Raw genomic sequence first — 14,107 nt, forward strand, 5'->3', positions numbered from 1 at the left:
ATCATGTCTTTTGTTTTCAAAGTCGATATTCTGGAATGATATGAAAATATTAATACAAGCGAGATATTAATAGTTCATGGCAAAGTTTTCTTAGGATAAATACTGCAGCCTCAAGATTCTCCCATGAGTATTCTTGGGGCAAGCAGGAAGAAAGGTAATTCAAGGCAGAAAATGCAGAAGTGGTAACTGTGGTCTAAGCCAGGTACTCTGGACATTCATGGGATTAGAGCAGGAGGGAGAGTCCCCCCTTGCTGGAGGAATCAGGGAAGCTTTGTGTAGGAGAGTCCTTGGAGATAGGCGCCAAGGAAGAATGCAATTGTTATGGGCAGGTACGCTTGGGGAGTTCTCAGGGGAGTAAGTTGGTATGCTGGGAATGTGGAGTACATTTCGGGGAGATGAATAAGAATAAAATATAATGCATATGCTGTCACTCTTTGCTCAGGACTTAGAATGGCTCCCACCTCACTCCTGATTTGAGGTCCTAACTCATATGGCTTCCAGTTACCTCTTTGACCTTGTCCCTTAATGACTCCCTATAGCATGGGTGAGGCTGTGATGTCAGCTGGGCACAGACAATGGGAACCTTGAGCAACTGAAGTATCTGCAGGAAGAGCTCATCCTTTATGCTTCAGGTAATGAGGGGTCACTGAATAATTGGGAGTAAGCATTCTCATTTTCCCTCCTATGCTCTTGGAGCACTTGGCTCTCCTTTCTCTAAATGGAGCTGATTTCCCAAGGGAACAAGAAGACCACAGGGAGTGCCTTTGTGGATGATCTTCTTATGCTACTGCTTTGCCCATTCATTCTCTGAGCTGGTTCATTGCAGAAGATAATATAGAGAATAGGCAGGTTTTGATGGCAGGTGGCCGCATCCAAGACAAAGACTATTCTGTCACTTCATCTTTTGGTCCTTGATGACAATAGCATGATTTCTTGGGGAAAATGTATAATTTTTTTTGTAGGAAAGATGTACATAAGCATATACTGTCTGAATTTGAAGGATGGTTGGACAGTTCTACATTTTAAAATCTTATCTTGAATGCATTTTCTTTAAGTAGCTGTGATGTAGGTTTTGTTATGATTTAAAACTCCAAGTTTGGGGTAATCAATTATACCCTTTATATGTCTTTCTTACAGGGAAAGAGACAGATTTTTGAGGCTACAAGATTATATAATTCTAGAAAACTCATTCTCAAACTGTTTCTTCTTTGATTCAATACATTTTTTTCAGACTTACTGCTTTGTGAATTATTCTGTATCTCCAAGTGTTATGTTCCTCTATTTATGATTTTAAAAGCCTTATTTGAAATAATAATCTATAAACTCATCCTATGAAGAGGAAAGAGAGAAGTAGGTCTGTAAGTAATATTTCTGGACTCTGAAGAGGATTATAGTTTTAGGTTTTATGAGGAATCTTACCCAAAATAAAGTAGCAGTTGGTTTTGTAGAGAAGGAGACAAGAACCAAAATATTCTGTCTATAAAATTAAAATCAATTTCAGATTTGGGACCACAAGATGCACAGGGCACCAGGAGTAAAGGAGCCACAACAATCACAGGGCAGGAGTCCCTAACCCCTGGGCTGCAGACAGGTACCAGTCTGTGGCCTATTAGGAAACAGGCCACACAGCAGGAGGTGAACAGCAGGTGGGCGAGCATTACCACCTGAGCTCCCAGCTCCCTGTCCTGTCAGATCAGCAGTGGCATGAGATTCTCACAGGAGTGCAAACTCTATTGTGAACTGCGCATGCAAGGGGTCTAGATTGTGTGATCCTTATGAGAATCTAGTGCCTAATGATCTGAGGTGGAACAGTTTTATCCTGAAACTATACCCCTTCACCCTACCTGGCTTTCGGTGGAAAAATTATCTCCCACAAAATTGTCCCTGGTGCCAAAAAGATTGGGATTGCTGTTGTAGAGCTCAAATATCCATGAGGAGAATCAGGCCCAGAAAGGTGTGTGACTTAAACTCTGATCAGCCTCGGACCTCACCCACTACCCTAGACAGTCACTTCAGAATGGTCTCCATCATACCTAGCTTCCCTCCAAAACTACAGTGATGACAAAAGCCCTGCCCCATGATGTGGAAAACTAGGATCAGCAAATTGCCAGACTTTATATTGTAGGAGTGTCCCTTAGTCATAGGGAATTTGGCGTTGGCTTGAAAAAATAGCCCATGGCTTCCCCAAACCATGCCACATGAAGATGCATTGTCATGGTCACCTAAGAGGAGGTTGGAAAATACTTTATCTGTCTAACCTCTCCGTCTCCTGACTCAGAGATTCAGAGTTTTTACCTATGTAGAAATGGACAGCTGGCTCTTCACTGAGATAAATGCTTTGAAGGCAAGATACAGGGATTCTAATATATTCTGTGGGGTCAGAAAAGACTTCCTTCTAGGTTAGAATCTTCATATTCAATAGAAATTTTATAAAGTAAGTACTTGTAACTCCTCTGCAAAAAGGAAGGGCTAACCTTTTTAAGTACTCAGAGTTATTTCTTTGTGCATGACATAAATATTATCCCAGATCTGATATTCAACGTTAGTAACCTACATGTTCCTGAGAGGGCCATTTGAGTTCAGAGACCTACTTAGAATTAAAGATCTGATCAGTGAATGAACTGACTTGCTTTTAGGCATGGCCCTCCTCCTCTTCCCACCTGTGAGATTTCCTATCTGGGTGTATTTCCACTCCACCCCATTCCTTTAAACAGCCAGGAGCTTTCTTTAGGAGCAGCCAACACCTCCAAAGGTCAATGTCCTCTAGTCTCAGAGAAGCTTCCCACAGCATTTTAACTAAACCAGAAAATGAAGCTGGACTTGATATTTCAAAAACAAAAGCATTGCAATAGGATATATATTTATCTATAGACTTAATTTGTCATTTGGTTTGCTCACCATCTTTATTTTGCTTTCTGAGACAAATGGCTAGATGTGGTAGAAAATACCAGGCCATAAAAACACAATCATTTTGGAGAATGGAGTGGAGAAAGAGGTGAGTTAAACCCAGCAAGACCCACAAAAATAGCATTGTTTCTTCTGCGATGTGATCATCTTTATTTTTCCACCTTTATATTTGTATGATAATTTATAATTTTCCAAGTGTTATAGATATTTCCATCCATCTTTTGTAGATAAGTTGATGGAAAGTCAGAAAACTTGAGTGGACAAAATGGGAATTATTAATATTTCCAGTTCCCAGACCATGCTCTTTCCAATAAACCCTGCTGCAAGGCTTGACGTTTGTAAGAAATTGAAAAGAGCATATCCATAGTGCACTGTTAAAAGTACTGCCAAATTTGGAAGCATATCCCTTGTCAAGTGAGAAAATCTTTATCAAACACAAAGTTACTCATTTGTGTCTACGTTGACACTTCTGTTGTCACTGAATACTTATATAATTGTCCTTTTAAGAGCCAGCTGTTTCTAAGGTAGAACTCAAAATAATAACAAAATGTGCTTATACTTTCCTTTTGTTAATAAGGGTAACTACATTTACAGTAGTTCTCTGAAGTATAAGAAACCTAACATAAAGATAGCCAAATTTAATTTTTATTCTTAAAGAATTAGAGATATTAAATAAAGATGGCAGACTCAGTATTTGTATGAATCCTACCACTCTTCTAAAAGTTCCATGGAAATAACAATAAAAAATAGATACTTAAGATACAAAACAAAGTTATAAATGCTTAGAAAAACCATCAAGAATGTCATCAATGAATCAGAAATGCGAAACAATCACAAAGACAGTCATAAGTAAGATCTGATCACTGGGGAAATTAAACCACAGGAAACCATGGCTCCGAATATTTGCAGAGAAGGTTGGCATGGATGTAAGCTAATAAAGGCAGCTTCAAGTTGAGAGTGAAGAGCTATAGCAAGTTGACATTCAGGATGAGGGTGGATTCCTTCATCCGCTTCCTATTGGGCTAACAAGTAAGAAGTGGTAATATTGGCCACAGGACAAAGTTTTGTGGTGGATAGCAGAAAGTGGATGGAAAAGCAATGCCTCAGTGTACAGAAATAGAGACCCTACATAACAAGAAGACAATACTAGCCCTGGAAACTCATCCTGTTCCACTTCTGCAGTCACTCTCAAGATAGGTGAACATGAAAATATATATATATATATATATATATATATCTCGAAATAACATTTTTATATAAACAGAACAATGTGCCCATTTAAAGAATAAACAGTTAAAAAAATAATGGCCATGACAAAAAGGCAAATTAATAAGCTAGAATGTTATATTGATGATTTTTTTTATAAGACTGTGTAAGGGCAAATAGAAAAGAAAATATAAAGGGAAAGTCAAGAGATATGTATAGGGCAGATTCAGAAGAAAAAACATCTCTCTAATAGACATGGCAAGATTGAAAGAAGGAGCTTAAGGAGGAAAGGAAGAGAAGGAGGAGAGAAAGAAGACAAACTATAAGAAGGAAGAGAAGGGAGAAATTTCTAGAGATGAGGAAATATTTGAATTGTAAGATATAAAGAGTCCATCAGATCCTGATTAAAGCAAATAGTTTCACACTTCATAGAAGAGACTAAGAATCAGATTGCTTAAAGCTTGAACTTAAAATTCTGTACTCTTTCAATTCAGCAATCAAATAAAAACAAATACACATATTTTTTAGCATTAGCAAAAAGTCATGGGTTTAACACCCACAGGCATTTTCTGTAAGAACTGAGAGTGCACTTCCTGATTTTGAAATATACTACAAAGCTACAGTAATCAAGTGGCACGGTACTGGCATAGAAACAGACACATAGGCCAATGGAACAGAATACAGAGCCCTGGAATAAATTCATGCATTTACAGTAATAGATCTTTGACAAAGGAGCCAAAAACACACAATGGGGAAGGAGAGTCTTTTTAATACATGGTGTTGGGAAAATTGGATATACATATGCAGAATAATGAAATTCAATTCTTTTCTCATACTACATAGCAAAGTGCACTCAAAATGGATTAAATACTTAAATGTAAGACCTGAAACTGTAACACTATTAGAGGGAAACATAGGGAAAAATCTTGACATTGATCTGGGCAGTGAATTTTTTGCTATGATCCCAAAACACAGGCAACAAAAACAAAAACAAAATGAATTGCATAAAACTAAAAAGCTTCTGCACAACAAAGGAAATAATAAACAGAGTAAAGAGGGAAGCTACAAATGGGAGAAAGTATTTACAAACCATGTATCTGATAAAGTGTTATTGTCCAGAATATATAAGGAATCCAAACAATTCAGTAGCAAAACAGACAGACAAAGACTTGATTAAAAAATGAGCAAGAGACCCAAACAGATATTTCTCAAAAAGACATAAAAATAACTAACAGGTATATAAAAAAATGGTCAGCATCACGAATCATCAAGAAAATGCAATTGAAAACCACAATGAGAAATCACCTCATTATATCAGTGAGAATGGCTGTTATTTAGAAGACAACAGATAGCAAGTGTTGGCAAGGATGTGGAGAAAAGAGAACTCTTGTTCACTGTTGGTGGGAAGGTAAATTGATGAAGCCATTATGAAAAACAATATGGAGGTTTCAAAAAAAAATTAGAACTATCAAATGATCTAGCAATCTCCCTTCTTAGTATATATCTCCAAGAGATATTTGCACTCAAAAAAAATTAGAACTACCAAATGATCTAGCAATCTCCTTTGTTAGTATATATCCAAAGCAATCTCCCTTCTTAGTATATATCTCCAAGAGATATTTGCACTCAAAAAAAATTAGAACTATCAAATGATCTAGCAATCTCCTTTCTTAGTATATATCCAAAGCAATCTCCCTTCTTAGTCTATATCTCCAAGAGATATTTGCACTCTTGTGTGTATTGCAGCATTACTCACAACAGACAAGATATGTAAACAACCCAAGTGTCCATCATAGATGAATGGATAAAGAAATGTGGTACATATACACAATGGAATGCCATTCAGGCTTAAAAAAGAAGGACATTTGCAACAACATGGATGCACCTGGAGGACTTTATAGTAAGGGAAATATGCCAGACACAGAAAGACATATATCATATGATCTCATTTACGTGTGAAATCTAAAAACACTGAAATCATAGGAGCAGAGAGTAGAATGGTGGTTGCCAGGGCCTGTGGGGGATGGTGAAAATGGGGGATATTGATTAAAGGGTGCAAAGTTTCAATAATGTAGCACGAATAAGTTATGGAGACCTAATGTACAGCATGGTGACTACAGTTAATAATAATATATTGTATACTTGAATTATTAAGAAAGTAGATTCTAAATGTTCTCACCAAAAAAAGGAAGAAAGAAAAAAGGTAACTGTAAAATTATGGATGTTATTTGCTTGATAGTTGTAATTATTTCACAGTGTATATCAAAGCATCATACTGTACACTATAAATACAATTTTTAAAACACTCTAATTTTTTTAAAAAGGAAAAGTAAAAAATCTATATATTTATGTTACAAGAAAAACAACTTTACTAAGTATAAAAGAAGTATTTTAAAAAATGATAAAAGAAAATATAAATGTAAAACATAAATATGACAGGAATCAGTTTAAACATGTGAGTAATTACAGTATTATAACAGGTTTAACCACATGGAATTGCCAATCTTTGACTGTTTTTAACCTATTAAAACAGCAATTTCATATGGTTTAAATAAGTGTTAATAGAATATATTATTAAAATACAACTTCTGTATTTGTTTAAAATCAATCTATTTGCTGCTTGTAAGCGACGTACATTTTCTGGAAATGCTGACGATAAAGAGATGGCTATTGAAGAAAAGTATATAAATATTAATAGAAGGCAAACTAGAATATAAGATAAAAAGCGTAATAAAAGGAAAAATCCAAGAACTATTAGAGCCAAGGACTTTTATGTATCTGATAGTTACACGGAAATATTTTAGGAAAAAAAAAACTCTTAACAAATTTACAATCATAGTGAAAGGCATTAACATACATTTATTTTTTAAAAATTCACTAGAGAAAAAAGTCTTAGAGGAGTTAAATAAAACAATAAGTTTATTGTAATAATTTAAATTGTAATACGGAGGTTTCAAAAAAAATAGAACTACCATATGATCTAGCAATCTCCCTTCTTAGTATATATCCAACGTAAATGACATCAACTATCTCCAAGAGATATCTGCACTCTTGTGTGTATTGCAGCATTACTCACAATAGACAAGATATATAAACAACCCATTCATAGATGAATGGATAAAGAAATGTGGTACATATACACAATGGAATGCCATTCAGGCTTAAAAAAGAAGGACATTTGCAACAACATGGATGCATCTGGATGACTTTACTGTAAGGGAAATAAGCCAGATACAGAAAGACAAATACTATATGATCTCACTTATGTGTGTAATCTAAAAACGACAAACCCAAATAGACAGTAACAAACCCAAAAGATAATATATGTACAGTTTTTCATATTGCCCATGAAAATTTCCAGGAAACTCCAGTGTAACTATCTGAAAAACTGTGAAAGAGGGAATTTATTAAAGTGGTAGCATTTGAGGTTAAAACATGAAAATATCAATTGCTTTGCTATATGCTATTAATAGCTGATACCTATGAGAAAAAGATAATATTCAAATTGTCATGATTAAAAGATGGTGCCCAGTAAGAGAAAATGGTAAGACTTCTATAAAGAAAATTATAAAATGTTACTAAAGAACATAAGAAAAACATGAAAAATGGAGAGCAATTTCTAAACGGGAAGACTGTTATGAAAACACATTTTTCAAAGATAACCTATAGATTTAATTAAAATGGCCAGTTTTTTCCAAATTCTATACCTCTAAAGCTAATTCTAAAGTATATGAAGAAAGAAAACCATACAGAATTATCTAAAAACTTGTAGAGTTACCCAAATAATAGAAAAAGTAGATAAACATTTCATATAAGTGAATTAAAAATGAACTAATTATCCAGGCATGGTGGCTAACATCTATAATCCCAGCACTTTGGGAGGCTAAGGCAGGCAGATCACTTGAGGCCAGGAGTTTGAGACTAGCATGGTCAAGATGGTGAAACCTCATCTGCACTAAAATACAAAAATTAGCCAGGTGTGGTGGCATATGCCTGTAATGCCAACTACTTGGGGGGTTAAAGTAAGAGAATTGTTTAAACCCAGAAGCCAAGACTGTACCGCTATACTCCAGCCTGGGTGATAGAGCAAGATTCCATCTTAAAAAAAAAAAAAAACAAAACTGTCTAATTAATGATATTGGGGAAATTGTTAGAAATATCTTTTTAAAAATTGTCCAGATGTGGTGGCTCATGCCTATAATCCCAGCTACTTGGAGGGCTGAGGCAGGAGAATTGCTTGAGCCCAGGAGGCAGAGGTTGCAGTGAGCCAAGATTGTACCACTGCAGTCTCCAACCTGGGCGACAGAGCAAGACTCTCTAAAAAAAGAAAAGAACTATTTAACGATATTGGGGAAATTATTAGAAATACCTTTTAAAAATTTGGCCAGGTGTGGTGACTTTATGCCTGTAATCCCAGCCCTTTCAGAGGCCCAAGCAGGCAGATCACTTGAGGCCAGGAGTTGAAAACCAGCCTTAGCAACATGGAGAAACCCTGTCTTTACTAAAACTACAAAAATTAACTGGATGTGGCTGTAATCCCAGCTACTCTGGTGGCTGAGGCACTAGAATCACTTGAACTCAGGAGGCAAAGGTTTGTGGTAAGCCGAGACCATGCCACTGCACTCTAGCCTGGGAGACAGAGTGAGATCTGTCTAAAAAAAAAAAAAAAAAAAAAAAAAAAAATTGTTTTTACCTTACACAGCAAATAGAAATAAACTAGATGGATGGATAGATTTATGGACTAGATGATTAAAATAAGCACCCCAAATCACAAAAGTTCTGAATGAAATTTTAGCAAAACTTTATAAACATGACTAACACCCCTCCCCAAAGAGAGAAAAAAGAAAACTAACATCAAAACTAATAACAATGAAAACATAGATGTTTGCTATATATGACTTAAACATTTATGTGTGGCTAAATAGAATGCAAATTGTGTTAAGAGCCAAGAAACAGAATTGGAGAAATATTTTAAATACATTTAGTGGGAAACTTATTGCTATAAGAGCACATAAAAAGAATTCCTCTAAATCAATTTTCAAAAAGTTTAATAAAATTATGAGCAAAGGGTAGGAACAGCCAGTTTGAGAAGAGCTAAGTGTAAATAACTAAAAAGTGCATTTCAAGAAGTGCAGTCCTACTATTAATCAGGAAAACGCAAATTAAGACAAAAATAAATAATATTCACCCATCAGATTAGCGAAACAATTTTTTTTTTTTTTTTTTTTTTTGAGACGGAGTTTTGCTGTTGTTACCCAGGCTGGAGTGCAATGGCGTGATCTCGGCTCACCACAACCTCCGCCTCCTGGGTTCAGGCAATTCTCCTGCCTCAGCCTCCTGAGTAGCTGGGATTACAGGCATGCGCCACCATGCCCAGCTAATTTTTTTGTATTTTTAGTAGAGACGGGGTTTCATCATGTTGACCAGGATGGTCTGGATCTCTTGACTTCGTGATCCACCCGCGTTGGCCTCCCAAAGTGCTGGGATTACAGGCTTGAGTCACCGTGCCCGGCCGCGAAACAATTTTTAAATGTTGATAATAATCAACCTACGATGTGTTGGCAAGGAAGCATGCGTTATTAGTTAACTGTTCTCTGGAGTCGGTCTAGGCAAGCATTTCTGAAAGGCAATTTGGCAGTATGTCTCAGAAGTTAAAATGTGCATGCCTTGGACTCAGCCACTTCTAGGAATTATCCTAGAATAAATTCATTAGGGCTTGTCTTAACCCACCCTTTCACTGGCTTTGTGCAAGTGATACATATGTGTGTAAATATATATGTGGTTATATTATACAAATAAAGTATTTTATACATAGTATATGTATCTACAAATAGTTGTTGGTCTCTATTGAGTATTCACTGTGGAAGACTGTGATCTGATTTTACCAATGATCTTATTTAGCAAATTATTTCTTGGCCTTTGGTATTTTGGGGTTGACTTCTCAGCCTATGGCACATGCTCTGCCAGATAAAATTGTGGACAACTTTCGCCCCTTCTTGCTTTTTAGCCAGAAGATATTTAGATCCAAGCCTGGTGGGGGAGATGGGGGATTTTGCTGGCCAGTGATTCTGGCTGCATTTAAAACGATTGGTTTCTTGGTGATAGCTGAGTCAAAGACTGAGCCATGTTGATACTGGAAGGAGGGCCATTCCAAGCAGAAGACTATGCAAGTGGAAATTACTTGAGGCAGGCATGGGTGGCTGGTGCCTGAGGAATAGCAAGGAGGTCCTAGTGTCTGAAGCAGTGCTTGGGAATGAAGAGGAAGAAAAGGGATGAAGTTAGAGACAGAGAGAGTCTGTGTTCTGCAGAGCCTCTGGCAGCTCTACTTGGAGGGAGATGGGAAGATTGTAAAGGGTTCTGGCCAGACATGGGCTGTGACCTGACTTAGGATTCTAACTATCACATTGCTTGTTAGTTGCGAAGAGACTGTTGGGTTCAAAGGTGGAAGCAGGGTACATCTGAGGTAAGAGGAGATGGTGGTTTGGACAAAGCTTGTAGCCACAGGGATGGTAAGAAGTAGTCTGAAAATAAATACACAGTGTATTTTGAAGATAGAACTGACAGCATTGGCCTACAGATTTGACTTTGGGTGCAAAAGAAAGAACTGAGTCAAAGATAACTCGGAGGTTTTACCCAGAACACTTGGACTAGTGGAGTTGACATTTTCTTACTTGGAGATTGTGAAAAGCATAGGTTTGGTGGGGAACCTCAACACACAGTTTTGGATGTATCAAGGCTGAATGACTGCTGATGACTGTGAGCTAGAGCACAGGTGGCCTCGATAGGAACCCAGACACCTCCCCTGTGGTGACAGGTGGAAGGCCAAGTATGTGAGCACAGTGCAGGGAGGTGGTGGAGGGAGCAGGTGGATGTGCTGACCTTTTCCTATTTTCTCAATGAAATAGAAGTGTGAGACAAAGTAACAAATGTTAGAAGCTGTTTTTTCCTTATTTCTGCTTGCCTGCATCATTTCACAAGGCCCCTGACTCTGTGACAATGTGCAGCTTTCTAGAGAGATGTTTCGAAGACAAAACAGGATAGAGCATATGGCCCCCATGTCTCTTCCCTGAGTCACTGTATTCCTCAAAAGATAAATGACTTCAGAATGTCTGTTATTAAAAAGCTAAATCAATAACGGATGTTGGCAAGATTGTGGAGAAAAAAGGGACGCTTATACACCATTGGTGGGAATGTAAATTAGTACAACTTTTATGGAAAACAGCATGGAAATTTCTCAAAGAACTAAAAGTAGAATTACCATTTGATCCAGCAATCCCACTGCTGGGGAATTATTATATCAGAAAGATAAATATTTATTGCAGCACTATTGACAGACAGCAGCAGAGATGTAAAATCAACCCAGCAGTCCATCAGCTAATGATTGGCTAAAGAAACTGTGGTGTGTGGGGCCGGGTGTGGTGGCTCATGCCTGTAATCTCAGCACTTTGGGTAGGTGGATCGTGGGGTCATGACTTTGAGTACAGCCTGGCTGACATGATGAAACCCCATCTCTACTAAAAATACAAAATTTAGCCAGGCATGGTGGTGAGTGCCTGTAATGGCCAGCTGCTTGGGAGGCTGAGGCAGGAGAATTGCTTGAGCCTGGGAGGCAGAGGCAGTGAGGTGAGATTGCACTATTGTACTCCAGCCTGGGCAGCAGAGCAAGACTGTGTCTCAAAAAAAAAAAAAAAAAAAGGAAAATGTGCACACACACACACAATGGAATACTATTCAGACATAAAAAATATTGAAATCATATCTTTTGCAGCAACAGGGATGGAATTGTAGGCTGTTATCTTAAGTGAAACAACTCAGACACAGAAAATCAAGTACCACATGTTCTTGCCTCTAAGTAAGAGCTAAATAATGCATACACACGGATGCAGAGAGTAAAATAAGAGACACTGGAGAGTCGAAAGCGGGGAGGGTGGGAGGAGGTCGAGGAATGAGAAATTACTTAATGGGTGCAATGCACATTACTCAGATGATGATTATATAAAAAGCTTCGAAGCTTTTTGCATACTTCACTACACAATATATCTACATAACAAAACTGCAATTTTACCCCTTAAAACCATAATTCTCAGCAAACTGACACAAGAACAGAAAATCAAACACCGCATGTTCTCACTCATAGGTGGGTGTTGAACAATGAGAACACATGGACACAGGGAGGGGAGCATCACACACTGGCCTCTGTTGGGGAAATAGGGGAGCGACAGCAGCGGGTGGGGAGTTGGGGAGAGATGCCAGATATAGGTGATGGGGAGGAAGGCAGCGCATCACACTGCCATGTGTGTACCTATGCAACAATCTTGAATGTTCTTCACATGTACCCCAAAACCTAAAATGCAATAAAAAAATATATATATATAAATTCAAAAAATAAATAAAATGGGGCAATCCCCAAATAAATACATAAATAAATAAATTTAGTACTTGCCTTTTCCTACACATAAGGTAATGTCTGATGGGGTTAGTGGTTATGCTTCTGTCCACTATAATCAGATGTTCTCTTGCACCCAAACTTAGATGTGACTTTGCATATGCTGAATCTTTACCACTGTATATAAACTGTGAACTGAAATGCTGTATTCTAGCAGTCTGATAGAACCTCTCTCAAGGGCTACTCTGAGGCTCTAGGCCTCAGTTTATAGTCCCCAGGAAGACTGCTGAATAAAACTAACCTTAATTCTTTAAAAGCTTAATTCTTTTTCTGTAGTTGATAGATGCAAGATTATTAGCTGAAAGCCAGGAAGTACAAGAAGTGTTGCAAGTTTGATGGGAAAGAGGAAAGTACGAAGTTGCCAGCTAGAACAGTCAGTGACTGGAGGTCCTCAGTGACAGTGTGATTGGCAGGCAGCACCAAGGGCTATCTTGAGGCTAGTGGTCCTGAATTTGAAGGACAACCAATCAGCATGGGGGTGAGTATCAAGATGAGGCCATTTCAAAGCCCATGGAATGTAAGCTGGTTAGAAGGAAGGAAAAGACAACCTGGGAGAGGGCAGCAGAATGAAAAGATGTTAAAATCAAGGGATTGTGGGCTGCAAGGGTGGAGTTGTGGGCGTGGTAAAAGAGACATTGGAGGGAGTACTGCAGAGAGAAAGCTAGTAATGACAAATATGTGGGGCAGAACAGCTCATTCCAATGTCCAGCCAAGGTTGTAAAGCATTGATCTGGTATTATCAGCTGCTCATCTGTAATAGTTAACTGCCAAGGTCTACCACAATAAAGTACAGACGGACTGAGACCATCTTTCCTGCAAGGGATAGTAGGATAGTTGTACATGTGAAAGGGGTTAGACACCTGGAGGTTTCAAGGGATGGTGCTGCCTGCACCTGAATGCAGGTGATAGCTGAATTTCAAATTGAGAACCTCTAGAATAGCAGTGCTTCTCAAACTTCAATGTGTAGCTGTATCACCTGAGGATCATGATAAAATGAGTCTGATGTTCTGGACCGCACAGAGATCAGATAGGATGGAAACCATTTATTTTGTAAAGAAAGGTAAATTATTAATTTATTTAATTCAATGCCTTTGTCCTGTGGTTGGAGCAGTTCTTGTAGCAACAGGGGCAAGTGTTGAAGTGTAGGGCTGACATTTGATGTCCATAGACCATCGTTCAGGACTGAGGCATCTATTCCCCTATTTCAGGCGTCCCCAAACTACAGCCCACGGGCTGCATGCAGCCCCCGAGGCCATTTATCCGGCCCCCCGCCGCACTTCAGGAAGGGGCACTTCTTTCATTGGTGGTCAATGAGAGGAGCACAGTATGTGGTGGCCCTCCAACGGTCTGAGGGACAGTGAACTGGCCCCCTGTGTAAAAAGTTTGGGGACGCCTGCCCTAGTTGCTAGGAGCATTGGAGGCTTACAACTCTGTGAGGATTGCTGGAGTTCGAAGGGATCTTCCTCAACTAAGATCCCTGGTGGCAGCTTCTATCAATGTAGGAATCAAAAGATCTAGCCACCTCTTCGGCTCAGATGACTCTTCATG

At 38.3% G+C, this 14,107-nt stretch overlaps 2 protein-coding genes across 2 annotated transcripts in view; one reads left to right on the forward strand and one right to left on the reverse strand.

Moving 5' to 3' along the window:
• Positions 1–14,107, reverse strand: part of SPTLC3 (serine palmitoyltransferase long chain base subunit 3) — a 158,440-nt gene that overhangs the window by 94,553 nt on the left and 49,780 nt on the right. The window lies entirely within an intron of this gene.
• LOC120367937 (uncharacterized) overlaps positions 1–14,107 on the forward strand; it is a 769,718-nt gene that overhangs the window by 44,926 nt on the left and 710,685 nt on the right. The window lies entirely within an intron of this gene.

The sequence above is a fragment of the Saimiri boliviensis genome, chromosome 9 (assembly GCF_048565385.1).
Source record: "Saimiri boliviensis isolate mSaiBol1 chromosome 9, mSaiBol1.pri, whole genome shotgun sequence".
In the NCBI taxonomy this organism is placed as follows: Eukaryota; Metazoa; Chordata; class Mammalia; order Primates; family Cebidae; genus Saimiri; species Saimiri boliviensis.